Source organism: Acomys minous (genome assembly GCF_964271855.1).
Source record: "Acomys minous genome assembly, chromosome: 14".
Taxonomy (NCBI): Eukaryota; Metazoa; Chordata; class Mammalia; order Rodentia; family Muridae; genus Acomys; species Acomys minous.
The window spans coordinates 109,388,600-109,405,337 of record NC_140496.1 but is presented as its reverse complement, the minus strand read 5'-3'; the positions used below and the strand labels follow the sequence as shown (position 1 = coordinate 109,405,337).

The 16,738-nt window shown below is 39.7% G+C and overlaps 1 long non-coding RNA gene across 3 annotated transcripts in view; it reads right to left on the bottom strand.

Annotated features, from left to right (window-relative positions):
• Positions 1-16,489, bottom strand: part of LOC311583451 — a 30,188-nt gene extending 13,699 nt beyond the window's left edge. For 2 of the 3 annotated variants that reach the window (XR_014774521.1, XR_014774522.1), the window contains exon 1: positions 9,213-9,343. This is a non-coding gene — a long non-coding RNA (uncharacterized lncRNA). Of the gene's footprint in view, positions 1-9,212; positions 9,344-16,054 lie in introns of those variants that run through there. The other variant, XR_014774520.1, reaches the window with a different exon arrangement.
• Positions 16,490-16,738: the final 249 nt, after the last annotated feature.

Below are 16,738 nucleotides of genomic sequence, written 5' to 3'. Positions count from 1 at the left end.
GCTGACTTCCTCGGTAGCAAGTGTCCCACTGTGGCTAGAGAAATCACTGCCAATTAGGGTACACAGTGTTTCTCCAGTGAGTCAACCCCTGAAACTCATATTAAATAGAGCTCTTTTAACCTTTCTTGCTATTTCAAAGGGCTGGAATTATGTTTTTCTCAACACAGCATGGCTGCATTCTTCTTCTTCTTCTTCTTCTTCTTCTTCTTCTTCTTCTTCTTCTTCTTCTTCTTCTTCTTGTTATTATTATTATTATTAAAATATATTATTTTCTCATGAAATACATCCTTATAGATGCCCCCTCCACTCTTTCTATTTTCTCCAAATCTCTTCTTCCTTCCAGATCTGCTCCCTGTCTCTCATTGGAAAAGAACAGGCTTCCCAGAAATAACTACCTAATGTGACATAATAAAAGATGAAGCTAAAATTATTATATCAAGGTTGGATATGGCAACAGCTGGAGGGAAGGAGTCCCAAGAGCAGTCACAGAAGTCAGAGACCCACTTGTTCTCAGAGTCAGAAGTCCCATGGAAACACTAAGCTGGTAGCTATAAAACACACACACACACACACACACACACACACACACACACATACATACATACACACACATGTGTGTGCGTGAAAGAGAGAGAGAGAGAGAGAGAGAGAGAGAGAGAGAGAGAGAGAGAGAGAGACTCATGCTAAAGAAATGTAATGAAATTATAAAAGCAAAGATATAAGTGCTTTGCAAATTCACCACTACATTGCACATTACTAAACTATATTTTACATGGCTTAGCCAGACTTTGCAGTGCACACCTGTAATCTCTGCACTCGGGGAGGCACAGGAAGGCAGTTCTCTGTAAATTCGAGGCCAACGTGGTCTGCAAAGTGAGTCCAGGACAGCCAAGAATACACAAAGAAACCCAGTCTTGAAAAAAACAAATAAACAAAAATTTACATGGCTTCTAAAGTTTATATAAAATTACAAAATATTGATATAATATTAGACTATTATAGTGAATTGTATAATGGAAAAACAAAGTAACTATAAATAAAAAGGTGACTCCAGGAATATGTGCTTGTTTATATTGATTCATTGAATATTTCAGTAGGTTAAAGTAAGTACTTACATCTTCTCTACACTGGCTAATGAGAGAAGAAGCTGTACATTATCACTAACTCATAATCTGTTTAAAATACTTATTTGTTCATATTCCCTTTACATTCTCTATCAAAGACCCCTTTCCACCTTCTTCCCTATTCCCCACCTTCTCCTCAGAAAAGGGGATCCACCCAACGACCCACCCAGATCCTTCAAGTCACATCAGAACTAGGCGCATCCTCTTCGACTGAGGCCGCAAAAGACAGCCCAGCTAGGGGGAAGTGATAAAAAAAAACTGGCAGCAGAGTGCATGTCAAAGACAGTCCCTGCTCTAATTTCTTGGTGACCCTTATGAAGAACAAGTTGGCCATCAGCTACATATGTGTAGAGGACTCAGGTCAAGGCCATGCATGCAATTTGGTTGGTGTTTCAGTCTCTGTGAGCCCCATGGTCTTCGGTTAGTTGACTCTGTTTGTCTTTTTGTGGAGTCCTCATTCCTTGCAGGTCCCTCATAATCGTAATGGAGAATAATAAAACTACCAGTAGAAGAATTTTAGTCCAGTAACATGACTGCTCTGGCAAGGGATCACATCCAAAGGCACAGGTCTGTGTAATCTGGCTGGAATAGAGATGTGCCCTTAGTATACACCTTTAATGCCACTCACTGGAATTTAGCATACACTTTTAACTCCAAACAAGAACATCTATTTGAGGTGCAGACACAAAGTGACCAATCAGAGAAAGATTTGACAGAATGAGTCAGAGATAGGATACACCCAAATCTCAAGAGAATAGACAAGAAAGAAGGGCTATTTAAGAGCAATGTAGAGAGAGAGGGAGGAGGGGAGGGAGAGAGGGAGGAGGGGAGGGAGAGAGGGAGGAGGGGAGGGAGAGAGAGAGCAGGTAGTTCATGGAGACAGTACAGTTGAGTTTGAGAGTACAGTACAGTTTGATGCAATTCAGTGATCAGTTGAGTTCACTTGAGTTTATGTGGTTCAGTTTGTGGAGATCAGAGGTCATTTTTACAAGTAGAGAAATTAACTGAGAAGTAGAGAGAAGCCAGTTTGAATAAGTCAGTTAGGAGAGGAGTTTTGAGTCAGAACAACTGTGTAGAACCAGATATCAAGAGTTCAGAAAGAACTAGAAAGGGTGAGTTTATTCAACAGTAAATCTCTAAGGCTGAAAACATTGTAGGCCTAGGTTAGCTGACAGAGGCCGCAATCTGAAGCCTTCCAGGCCTAGGCTCACAGCAAATTAGATTGCATGGAGGCTAGAAGCTCCCACGCCTAGGCATAGTGATAAATAGAAATGCTCAGGGCTCATCCCAAGCCATGTGTTTAGCAAAACTTAGGTACATCTCTCATCTCATCCCTTCATCTGAAGAAATAAAAGTAACATTTACAATGTACCTTGTAAAAATTATTTTATGTCCTAAATTTGAAAAAATAGAATGGTGAGACTTCAGTCTTATGGTATATACAAAATCATTTATACAGGTTCACCTTTAAGATGAGCACAAGCCATCTTACAGTTTGTAAAAGGAGCAGACATGGTTGTGTGGGGTATGTGATGAAGGTCTTAGGGATAGATAGAAAGAGGGTGAAACATAAAATGTCCAAAGTAGTCAGGAGAGTTGTCATAAAAGTCAAATGTGCAGGTGCCAATGCCCAGAAATCATACAAGCAAAGAAACTGAAAGAAAATAGCATATCAGCAGTTGATAATTCTATCTTCACAAGAGTTATCATCAAGAATAAAAGGAAAACAGGATTTCCCTAGAGAGTTCAAAATGAGGAGATGGGCTGTAGCAGATCCAACACTCAAAAAAAGATGTTTTCTTTATATGAGCAAGTGTGAGAGAGTCAGGGCTCCCAGACTGACTCCTTTACAGAGGAGAAGGGGAAAAGAAAGAAGGGTGAAAGCAAGCAATGCACCCTTCTTTAGAACTGACCTGCAAGCCAGCACTATGTTGCTAATTCCTTAATGTACTTGAAGATTTCAGCACCAAGTGAGACAGAGAGAATCCAGTAACAGCCAGTGGGAGGAAGGACAAATGCATCATTTAAAGTGGAATAGAGATGCTTCACTCTGGACTTAATTTGCTTAAAACATGTTGTAATCTCTGGAGTAAGAGCTATAAATTGAGTATAATTGATGCATTAGGAGAGAGAATGAATTGCCATCAAGGAAAAAAAATCAATTAAGTTCAGAGAAAGCAGAAAAAAAAAGGGAAAAATGTGTAAGTATAGCAATTGTCCCTTAAAATGCAAGTACTCCAAGTCAATCAATCATGATGCAGGAGTTTCACAATGCATGAAAACATTCCTCAGGATGATGCAGGTATAGATCGTTAGTGTCCAGAGACTGGTCAGAGGGACACTGGAGGAAACGAAACAAGACTTTCTTTTATCCTAGTACACAGATTATAATTTTTTTAAATTTTTATTTAAGTAGTTTATTCAAATTACTTCTCAGTTGTTATCCCCTCACTTGTATCTTCCAATTCACCCCTCCCTCCCTCCTTCACCATATTCCCCTCCCCTAGTTCTGTGACAGAAGGGGACCTCCTCCCCCACCATATGGTCACAGCCTGTCAGGTCCTGGTAGCGTGCTTCCCCTTCCTCTGGGTGCCAACAGGCCTCCCCACCAAGGGAGAGGGGTCGTCAGATTATAATTTTTATGTCACAAATTCACTAATTTGTTTTATATTTGTTTTTGTTTTAAGATTAATTTTCACAGATATTCTTATAAAATTACAGTTTCTTCCTCCCTTTTCCTCCATCCAAACCCTCCCATGTTCTCCCTTAAATTCATGCCATTTTTCCTTGTTCATTGTTTCCTAGCTTTTTTGCTACATTTAAATGCAAACTGCTCAATCCATATGTTTCTTGTATGTGTATGACTTCTTTTTTTTACTTTAACTTTTAAAAATTAATTTATTCATATTACATTTGTTATCCCATTCCTTGTATGCTCCCATTCCTCCTTCCCTCCCTCCTGCTTTCACCCTATTCCCCTCCCCTATGTCTGTGATTGAGGGGGACCTTCTACCCCTCTATATGCTCATAGGGTATCAAGTCTCTTCTTGGTAGCCTGCTATCCTTCCTCAGAGTGCCACCAGGCCTCCTCATCAAGGGAATATGGTCAAAGATGGGGCACCAGAGTTCCTGTGAAAGTCAGTCCACACTCTCCACTCAACTGTGGAGAATGTCCTGTCCACTGGCTAGATCTTGGTAGGTGTTTGAAATATGGGATAGATGTGAGGACATCCTATTGGGACTCTAGGTGAGAGAAGTATGGGAGAATGGGGAATTAGAAGGGTCCAGAGGGTCCTAGAAACCTACAAGAAGAACATTATGGTGGGCGGATCTGGGCCCACAGGTTCTGCTCATACTATGCGTATGACTTCTGAGCTGATCATTTAGTGTTGCATAACTGATTGAGGGGCCCTTCCCTGAAAAAGACAGTTTCACCTGTTCCCAGTTTTTCCTACTTGCCTGTAGTTCTTTGTTCAGAGTTTAGGCCTTAGACATATTAGTATATCTCTCAGTATTCTCCTTGTTTGTGTTTTGTTTAGGCAGCTATGTTGATGAGACTTCACAGGGGTGGGTTCTCTGACGTTCTGGGAGACACTCTCACAGAAAACTTACTTTCCTCTGATGGTCTGTGCCTAGTCTTAGTGTAGCTTGTCATGCCATGTTTTTTGTTTTTGTTTTTGTTTGTTTTTAATGTCTCTAGGAGGCCTGCTCCTTTCTGAGAGGAAGGGGAAAGGAGAAAGGAGTGGACCTGGGAGAGAGAGGTGTTTGTGGGAGAGAGACTGGGTGGAAGGGAGGGAGATTACATTGAATGGGGAACCATTCCTGGAAAGACAATCATCACATGTTCTTCCTCACACCTCATCCTAGCTTCGTGCAATAACCTAATTAGAAAACTCAAAGAAAGTAGAGTGAATCAGCCAGAAGATGGACCACCAGAACTCAAAGACAAGTAAAGCCTATAGAAAAAACAAACAGTGTGTATGAGAAAACACAAGGAAGGAATGTTAGGCAGGATGGAAACTCCGAACGCTTAAATGATAGGCATAGATGGGGACGAAGGGTCCCAACTCAGGGGCACAGGCCAGATCATCAAGATTTCCCCAAGCTAAGGGAACACACACACACACACACACACACACACACACACACACACACACACACACACACACACACACACACCCCTACACAGATACAAACAGCACATAGAGCACCCATAGACAATGGCAGATAATAAAATCCCTACAGCTTGTGATAGTCAGAATGAAGTAAGTGTGCTGAAGATGCAAGAGAAAAGTACATAGAAAGGAAACCCCATCAGAGTCATGACTGGTTTCTCGGTGGAAACTTGGAAACCCTGAGGAATCTGGAGCAATGCATTTCAGGTCTAAAACACTCAGACTGCCGGCTGAGAATAATATACCCACGAAACTGTCCACCATAACTGAAAGAGAAAGCAAAGCTTCTCTGGAGTCATCTTCAACGGCTTTCTTTATTCAATTCCAGTCTCGGGTCCTCAGGTACAGTTGTCATTTCCTGTAGCCTTAAGCTTGTGTTTCCTTGGGCATCACTCAGGTGTTTCCTCTCATTAAGTTCACTAAGTTTTCTCTTTATATATTCTTTAAATTCCTTAAATTATTTAATGGAGTTTATGAACATTCTTTTAATTTCTGCGTCTTAAAGTTCACCTAAAGTAATTCTCATTAGCACACCTTCTACAGGACTACAGGTTTTTGGGATCAGATACTGCATTATCCTTTCATACTCTTTGCATTTCCATAATGAGATATGGACATCTTTTATTAGTTCTAAGGCTGTTATGGTCAGAGCAGGACGCTACGGAAGAGAGCTAGTGAGGGTGAGTGATGTCGGGAAGTTGGAAACGGCTTGGGTGGAAGGAAACTCCATGGAGACAGGAGGCTGGGCTGGCACACAGGACATGACTCCTAGTCCAAGCGTGTGTGTGTGTGTGTGTGTGTGTGTGTGTGTGTGTGTGTGTGTGTGTGTGTGTGTTTGTGTGTGTGTGTGTGTGTGTCTGGCTGGGTGCTAAGGCTGGATGTGGCACAGGAGGCCTGTGCTTGTCCTAGAGGAAACAGACACTGGTTGTGGCAAAGGCTCAGGTGGCCTGGACAGTCCACATGTGATCTGATCCAAGTGCATACATTTCACAATGAACTGCTATTCAGTTCTTAAAAAATGAAGTTATAAAAATTATCAAGTACATGGATCAAGCTGGATACTTCCTGTCATCTTGAGTGATGTAACCCAGACCCATAAAGACAAATACTGAATGTTTTCTCACTTGCAGATTTTAGCTTTGAATCTTGAGATGTAGACGTTTGTTCGGAGAATTCTTAAGAGCTCAGAAAATTAGTACTGTTCCATGTTAGAGCAGCTACATGGGAGAGGAAGTGGGATGTGATATAGAGGAAGAATGGGAATTTTTGAATAGGAGGGCGTATGAGGCGGGATGGCAGCGCACGTCGTTGTACAGTAAGATCAGTGTCAGGAGTGGCTTATTTCTCTGAGCGCTGTTGGCCTTGGAGGTCCATAGACTCACAAGCTCACAGGCTGCTGCTGTTGCATGGGTTTTCCATCAGAACTCGACATCAGATCTTGCTGCTGAAGACACTGCATACTTGAGCTGTGGAAAGCAGAGAAGCAGTCTGGCACATACCTCAAAGCTTCAGGAACACTATATAATGTTCATAGTGCTGGAAGGCGAGATTCATGCTCCACAGTGAGCAATATCATTTTTCCACCTGTGAGCGACAATGTGACTGGCCTGGCAAGACATGACCGATGATGCAATCATGGAATGGTTGCTTTGGGACTAACCAAACACTTTCTGATTGGACTTAAGGCTTATTCTACATGGTCGCTCATACATTACATCTGGGCCCAGAAGCTGTAGTTAGAAAGATCACAGACCATAGAGGAGACGCCATCATTTTTATTCTGCTAAATAGACATAGTATTAAACTGACCCCTAATTATTTGTTATCAGCAGATGAGCTCATCTTTCAACTCTCTTCAGAGAAGCTTCTTCATGCAGTAGATGGCAATTATTACAGAGGCACACAACCAGTTAACACATGCATGGAGAATAAGGGACTACAGAGCACTCAACATTATATGGGATGTCTATAGCCCATTCTTCCCCCAAGGTTCGCGTTCATAGTGCAAAGAGCTAAGGGTGCTGGGTGAATAAAAAAACAGTGATTCTTGGACCCAACAAGGAAGTTGTACATGTGAACCTGCTGTCATGGTGACAACATGCACTAGGGCCACCCAAGATCGTGACAGACCATCTCTCACCTGAAGGTGGGTAGTCAACACACATCATCCCACCTCATCTGAGGAGCGATTGGCCACCAGAAGAGGGAGGGTCAGTTTTCTGTAAGAGCTGTGATGCCTGGAAGGTTTGATTATTCACATGCTGATGAGTACTCGGGTTTTAAGGTGAAAAATATTAAACAAAATTGGTGGGAACGTGGTTGCATCTGGTGGTGTTGATGAGGAAGGATGAATACAAACAAAATGCATTGCATGAATTTCTCAAATAATTAATAAAATAAATCTTAAAATGTAAAAATGTTTAGCTCTTCTAAAATTAAAATTTTTTTCCAAAATTGAACTTTTACTATTATAAAATATTAACAAAATGTTTCATAAAGAGTTACAAAGTTTGAAAAGAATATTTGTAACATCTATTATGGACAAAGATTCATTTACAAACTATATAAAGAAATTTTATGAACCATTAAGTTATTTTGAAGGAAATTTGGATGAGCAATTATGCCAAACATAAGCTTTAATACCTCATAAATGTATGAAAAGTGCTTACATTCACAGATAAGCTAGGAAAGGCAAGTTAAAGGGTATTACATCGTACATCCATAGGCTCAGTGATTTAAATTATCAGTAAATGTTGATGGGGATGAAGAAGCTCTCAGGGTCTGAAAACAGGACCATGAACAAACACTGTCACTACAGAGAAGCATTTGCTGCTAAGAAACAAATTAAAACTGCACATAACAGTGGGCACAAAAGTAGAAAAGATATTTTCTCGTTCCATTTTCGTTGAACAAAACACTAAAATTTCAAAGGACATTTATTTTAAGAAAATAATTCATGAAATAATTTTGTTACTATTGTTTAGAAATAAATTGGCATTTTATTACTTTATCACTTCATGGTTAATGCAATAAGTTTTTGCATATACACAAAAACACCATCATTTGGCCTCTCAGCTCCTTTAGGTGTATAAGCGGATTTTGATACCCAGCAGCTTGAGGAGTGATTTCTTAAAGGAATGATTCTATATGTACATAAATAAAATGTACTAGCCACCAAATATAACACATGACAGAGGCTTCCTCCTACACTTTGGCCAGTATCGGCTGTCCTGAGAACTTCATTTCTGATGCAAAAGTTTCAATTTCATGTAGCCAGGTTGTTGATTCCTGAAAAACTACTTCCTGGGTGATTGGAGTCTTTCCTCTTAGGAAAGTCTTTTGATTGACTTCTAACTTGAACTGTATGCCCTATATTTCTCTCTAGCAGTTGTGATATTTCAAGTTTTAAATTAAGGTTAGTGATACATTTTGAACTGATTCTTTTGTGCAGAATAAGAGATGTGGATCTAATTCGATTCTGTGTGTGGTCATCAGCACTATTTACTGAAGAGATGTTACCACATACATTGTTTTCATTGTCTTTTTTATGTTTGCTTGTCTAGAGAGAGACAGACAGATAGACAGACAGACAGACAGACAGACAAAGACAGAGACAGACAAGAGGGTGGATAAGGAGTTGGTAGGAATCTAGGAGAGGCTGGAAGAGGAGACATATATTCAAAATATATGGCATAAAGTGTTCTAAATGAAAAATTACTACATATGCACAACTATGTGAAGACTGAGGAGAAACAATAGTGAAATTACTAAACGACAATACTGATAGTAAAGTCATTGGCTATAAGCTTAATGTGCAGCTGGAGCAGACAGACCATTTTGAAAAATTTTTGAAGAAAATTTTCAACTTTTTCTGTTATTATTTTTACATCCCCACTGAGGTTTCCCTGCTCACCTCTCCTCACAGGTTCTCTCCTCCTCTTCCTGTCTTCTTCACCCCATCCATCCTTTGGGAGCTCACAGTTGAGTATAATGCCAGCTCCCACAGATGCCACAACCCTGGCCTCCGTGGATACTGAGCTCATACTTACAATACCTTCACAAAAACACATACTAACCTAAGATTAATCTTTAAAAAATAAATAATAATCAAAGTCACCATGAGTGCTTTATGTAATGTAAAAAATTAATTATGTATGTTTATAATTGGAACAATGGAAAAATTTATCTATTTTAGTGCATTCAAACCAATATTTCAGATAGGAACAAGATTATTACACCAAAGGTGACATAATTTTTTGAGGAAATGAAATTAAGACCTGAATAAAATGCTAAATGAATACATAGATATAAAGACAGTATTGAAATAAGTTCCATTATTCCTAAAATAATTGCTTTACCATTTTTGTACATTGAAAATTAGTATTCCCTTGGCCTTTAGAAGGAGACTTGACTACTCTGCATAATTTCACACCACCACAGTTCAGTGTCAGCTCCATCATACAATAAAAACTCTTGAGATCCAGGCATCTGAGGATGTTTTCTACCATAGGACACTAAAAATGGGGTAGGCAAGTCCAACAGAACCACTGTTTCCTAGCTTTTCCCATTAATTATTAACTCATGTCATTATTCTACAAAAGAATATGCAGTAGTAGGTACATACAATCCATTTATTATGTCATAGTTAGACTTGAATTTCATTTTCTTGTACATATCTCTGAATTTTAATAAAGAAAACAACATTAGAAGTTTTAGGACATTAAGTTCTGAACTGCTCTGATATGGTAGTTCTATGATTAGGAAAAATGGAACACAACTATCCAAGACTTAAGTTTTCTTCTTAAATGGAAAGTATTAGGCTCAGTAAAAAAAATTCACATTGATTTTTCTTTGGGGAAACACACAAAAATAGTACCTGCAATAAAGGAGAAAACAATTTTCCCATCAAATTAAAGAGAACTAGATTAAACTACTTAAATTGATTGTGTACTTTAGTTCTTATTCTAGTGAAGTATTAACTGCCAGAATATTGAAAAATAAACAAAGAAACAAACAACCCCCCCCCAAAAAAACGTTTCACTATTTTACAGGCGAACCTTAATGTGAGCTTTTGTTTAATGGAGATAAATTAAAATCAGAGTAAAATTTATGGTTGACATTTCTAAGCCAAAGAACCTTCCCTGCACTGCACATTCGATTACAGATTAAATTGTGTCAAGTTAATTACACAGATCCTTGGCCAGAGAAACATTTGATTAGACTTGCCAGTTCTGAAATATTTTTGGTCTAAAGGTTCAGTCTGAATTGCCAGATTAGGATTTCCACCTACGTTCTGCGTCTACAGTTTTCGTCCCATAATGTGGCACTGTGAGGACTCCTAACTATTCTTTAAATATTTTAATAGTGGTTAACATGCTTTTGAACTAATTAACTGAAAGTTTTGATGAAATTAGTCTAAGTGAATGAACGACAAGCCGCATGTCTACTGTAAAATGCTTGTAGCACGGGGACTCGGGCAGGAAGCAGCATGCTCCCCAACCCTGTGCACCCTGGGCCTCCTACTCTAGTCAGCTGAGCTCTTGACTACGTTTCTCAGACTAGTGCATCTTTTTTTTTAATACATTTTTATTAATTTATACATATTACATCTCAGTTGTTAGCCCATCCCATGTATCCTCCCACTCCTCCCTTCCTCCCACTTCCCCCTTACTCCCCTCCCCTCCCCTAAGTCTGTGTCTGAGGGGGACCTCCTCCCCCTGAATATGCTCATACGGTATCAAGTCTCTCCTTGGTGACCTATTATCTTTCCTCTGAGTGCCACCAGGCATCTCCGTCCAAGGGACATGTTCAAATATGGGGCACCAGAGTTTGTGTGAAAGTTAGATCTCCTTCTCCACTCAACAGTGGAGAATGTCCATCGGCTAGTCCGGGTAGGGGTTCAAGGTTTTTACTGCCTATTTTTTCCTTGGCTGTTGCCACAGTTTGCGGAGGGCCCCAGGGCCCAGACTCGCCTGTAGTTTTCCAGGACCCACTGGGTCCTTCCATTTCCTCTTTCTCCCAGGCTTCTCACACCTAAAGTTTCAATAGGATGTCCTCCCCTCTTACCCACTATTCTGGTAGGTACAGTTTTTCATGGGGACGTACACCTTGGACTAGTGTCTCGATATAAGTGAGTATATACCATTTAGCTCTTTTTGCTTCTGTGTGAACTCACTCATTATGACAATTTCTAGTTCAATCCATTTGTCCACAAATTTTGGAAATTCCTTGTTTTTAATAGCTGAGTAGTATTCCATACTGTAAATGTACCACAGTTTCTTTATCCATTCTTCTATAGAGGGACACGTAGGTTGTTTCCAAGTTCTGGCTATTATGAATAAGGCAGCTATGAACATGGTTGAGCATATGTCCCTGTTGTGTAGTAGTACATCCTCTGGGTATATTCCAAGGAGTGGAATAGCTGGGTCTTGAGGAAGCCCTATTCCCATTTTTCTGAGAAAGCACCAGATAGCTTTCCAAAGTGGTTGTACTAGTTTGCATTCCCACCAGCAATGCAGGAGTGTTCCTCTAGGTGATGGTTAAAGTACACTTTAGACTTCAAAGATGCTCAGAGACTTTGTAATGGATGTCAGCACGTTAAAAACAAACAGACAAAATACCAGTGAAATGAAACTTAATTCCTCATCTAGCAATAAAAGTAGAATAGCCCTGCCTTTTCACAATCCTAGCAAAGTGTAATAGCTGAACATTACACACACAAAATCACACAGTGTTGTTCCTAATTTAAACATATACATTATATACATGTATAATGCAGTTACTGCACATCTGATATACTATATATGATGCTTTTGATATAACAATACTATTGAGATAGAATGCAAGTAATGTAACTACTATAATTTAAAGAATGTACTTCTATCATTTTATATTGATTCCAAACAATTATATGATCATCTTTCAGTCATCTTTAAAATTAAACCGCGCACACAGAAACTCAGTGTCTGTGATCTCTTTTCTGCCCGCCTTTGGTGCCTTTGCTAACCCATCACAGTCTAGGCCATCAGGGCGTAACTGAGACTGCATAGTCAATGGAAGTGGACTGTGGAGCCTGTGACTTTCATGACATATTTCCTTCATTCATTTTTTTTAAATTTTCTATCTGCTGAAGCTCACATGTTAATTCTTCAACTGACTAAAATAACAACGTGCTCCTGTTCGTCCAGCATGTCTTTAAAATCCATTCATTGGTGGATTCTCATACATTTCTTACTATCAAAGATGATGCTTTGTTAAAGTTCTTTAAGGGCATGTTATTTTTTAAATTCCCATGGGTTTATTTGTCATTACTGGATATAGCAGGTTTTCGGAAAATATTATTTAATTTTTAAGGAACTCTTGGCTACCCCACATTGCTTCAGCTATGCTTAGACATGAGTGATGAGAAGGCTTTCCGTGTGTCCACACAAAGCTTATTCTTATTTCTCTGATCATAGACAGAGTAAAGCATGGGAAATGCAACCTGATTCTGATTTTTATTTGCAAGATTCTGGTGGCTAACAGTATCAAGAATCCTAAAATAGAGTTATTTTTCCACATGTTCATTTTATTTAAAGAAATATTTACTTAAATCAGCTTTTGTTATTGATTCGTATTGGTTCTTTACATGTTCTGTGGTGGTTTGAATGAAAATGGCTCCCACAGGCACAGAGGGAGGGAAACTATTAGGAGGTGATGCTGTTGGACGGAGTAGGTGTGGTCTTGTTGGAGGAAGTGCATCACGGGAGGCAGTTTGAGGTCTCAGAATCTCCAGCAAGGCCAAGTGTCACTCTCTCTTCCTGCTCCAGATGTAGAGCTCTTGGCTGCTTCTCCAGCACCATGTCTGCCTGCAGGATGCCATGCTGATAACGGACTAAACTGCAAGCCAGCCTCAATTAAAGGCTTTCCTTAAGAAGAGTTGCCATGATTGTGGGGTTTTCTTCCTACAAATAGAAACCCTGCAACATTGTAGATAAAATGCTTTGAGATATGTGTGTTCTTCAAGCCATTCTTTCATTTTATGAGCTGGGTTAAACTTTCTCATTTTTTTTTTTTTTTTTTTTTTTTTGTTGTTGTTGTTTTTTGAGTTTTTTTGTGCGTGTTTTTTTTTGTTGTTGTTGTTTTAATGAAACAAGGTTTTCATTTTTATATTGCACTCTTCTCCTCTTTTGTCTTTTGTTACTTCTACATTGAGTGTTGATCCTGGTGAACTTTGCCAAACCTAAGGTGACCATAATTTACACTGAGAGTCTTCCTACACATTTTGAAATTTTATTTGTTGGTTCTTATATCACTGTTCACTTAATTTTTGTATTTTGTATAAAAATCCTGTCTGCTGTGGATGGATTTGGGAACCTTGGAAGCTACGGCGAAGAGTCTAAACTCTGTCTCTTCAGAATGAGGTTAGGGGGAACAACCATTGCAGATACAGGTTGTTAATAGGTTGAAAACGTTATAGGGAAAGAGAAGCTGTATTGGAGGAGAGAGATTGATTGGATAGATGTTACATAACAGCAGCTGTAGAGACAGGCATTCCAACAATCTTTGCCAACACCAGAGGGTCAGGAGAGACAAAAAAGAAATGAATTCATTCTGAGAGGGAGCATTTATGAGTGAAAGTGTCACATTGCCCTTTTCAGTCTCATGCTTCTGCAATTGCTCAAGGACACACTTTCCCCTCTCCATGTTACTTTGTTGGTTAATTTTTACAGAGAAGAGGTTTCAGTTATTTGATAAGAAGATGATGATCAAAACAAATAAATCAGTCTTACTATAGTAGTATAGTGAAAACTGTAGTTTGTTTATTTACATATAATCTATTTTACCATCAACATTTTTTTCTTTTAAGGTGAATAGTCTCTGATACTCTACACAACACCTTAAATTTACCAACATGGATCTTGGAACAGGCTGTTGGTGTGACAGATTACCTAAAGTGTGGAAGTGACTGTAGAAATGCACGAAAAATAGAGATTGAAAGAATTTTTAAGAGGTTGGTACCAAAAAGCCTTAAAGGTGGCATTTGTAGAAATACAAGTGTGAGAAGTGTCTCTGTTTATGCCTCAGGGAACAGTCAGGAAATATTTGGGAAACTTTTACCTCAGCAAACCACAAACAGAAGCATAAGTATCAGTGATGGGTGTAAGGAAATCACAGAATGGTGTAGTTATGTTGTGAGAAACTGGAGAAATCTATGGTAGGATATTTGATCCCACTGTGAACCCAGAGACTGTGGACTGTAAAAGCCTGTTTTTTGTTTGGTGTGGCTCAGCCCTTACACAAGCTTTAACCCAAGAGCTTTCTGTTTCCTATAAACAAGTATGTGTGGTGGGGCTCAGCCCTAGCACACACCTTTAATCTGAGAGCTTACTGTAAAAATGATTTAATAAAATTAACCCTAGGTGAAGAGGCGTAGAAAGCAATCCACTGACAGGGATTAAACATAAAGGATGGGCAATGATAAAGGAGTCTCTAAGAAGTGTGGGGTAGGAGGAAGGAAGTGCTCTTGAGTTTTTCCTTCTGGGACATGAGCTGAGTAGGAAGGTCAGCCTGGTGCTTTTTCTGCCTATTTGAGCTAATAGGCTTTCACGACTGGATCTGGTTCCTGAGTCTTCATTGGTAAAGTCTAACATTTGGGGGTTTTCATTTATTTATAACAACATAAATCACTGTTTGAGATGCCACAGAAGTTAATGGGGTCTACAAAGGCAGATCTATGCAGCTAAGAACCCGAATGGGTCCACCGAGAATTTCCCAGCACCACACCTGCAGTTGCCTCCTGCTGCCTCCTGTGAGCTGAAAGGAGAACAGGAGAAAAGTCCACGGAAGTTCAAAGCAATTGAGCTGCCCGTAAGCGCGCACATCTTCAGCTGTTTTAACTTATTTATTAACTTTACATCTTAGTCTATGTCCATCCCAGCACTCCTCCCAGCCCTGCCTTCCTCTCTTTGCCCCCCCTTCCCATATACCCCAGCTTATCAAGTGCTATTAACGCTGAGTATGTCCTCTTCCCCTGTGGCTTGACAAGGCAGTCCTGCCAGAAGGAAGCAATTGAAAGCTGGCAAGAGAGTCCATGTCAGAGAGAGCCCCAGGTCCCTTACTAGGGGACCCACATGATGCCTGAGCTGACCATCAGCTACTTCTTCCTAGGGTCAATGCAAGGTCCTTGGTTGGTGCTTCAGTCTCAGCAAGCCCCTCGAGGCCCTGGTAAGTTGGCTCTCTGGGTCTTGCGAAACTCTTGTCATCTCCAGGTCCTGTTCTCCTTCTCCTGACTTCTCCACTAAGCCCCAAGTAGCAGGATACATTTATAAAGGATTTTCTCGATTGGATCATTTGAGTCCCACCCTAAATCTGACCCACAACTTCTCGTGGCAGAGGACATTAAAGGACAAAGATGAAGGAAGCTCTTGCTTTTATCCTGCTTGTTCCCAATCTCACCCTCTCACCAGGAAGTTTATTCAATGTTGGTGAGACACTTCTTCCCTCATAGTAGAACCCACTTCTTCAGGATTTCAAGGCAGGCAGAAGGCACAAACATCAGAAAACATCAGATTGGATCTGCTCAGGCATTCAGTCTTGTGCACTGACGGAGGAGATCTTTGGCTTTCCCAGTGACAGACAACCATTGTTGAACCACTCAGACCAAAGTGTGCAAGCCCCTCTAATAAATCACACACACGTGCATGTATCATGTGTGAGTGCTTATTACTTCTGTTCCTTTGGAGGACCCTAAGACCATCTACAAAAAATAATCACCTGAGGTTTTGCTTCACTCCCGTCATTTCCTTTAGTCTTAAATCACATCAAACAGACATGGCTAGAACATCTGAAGTGAAGTCTTCCCCACAGTGGTGGAAACTGGTCCTCTTGCTTTTCACTATTGTAGAAAATCATTGTGTTACACATTTTGTGCTCTCAGTGATGCTGGCTTTTCTCGATGTCCTTCAATAAGCTGAAGAAATATCCTTATATACTCAATTTACTCTGTTACAATTTACGCGATGATTTTTCAAGATTGCTGAGATGAGTGTATGATATTTGTATGAAATGCTAACTTGGTTTACTGTGTGAATTTTTGTGATATAAAAACAGTTTTTCATTTCTGTAATGAACTACCTGACTTATGTAACTTTCCATGTGATGTAAGACTTTTACTTATACATTCAGAATAAAATAGTGATATAGTTCTAACCGTGTGATGTAGTTTACTTTACATAAACTTGACCAAGTTTCATAGAATCAGTCTGTCTTCATCACACCTCTGTTTTTCTAAATTTGGAAACACACTTAATGTTTCACAGAATTCACTGACAACATATGGTCATACTTGTATTTCTGAGAATTTAAAAATAATTAATGATTTAGTTACTGTAACTGTAGTCACAAATTCTATTGTCTTATGCTGGTATCCGTGCCTATTGGTGGATATCTGGAAATGAG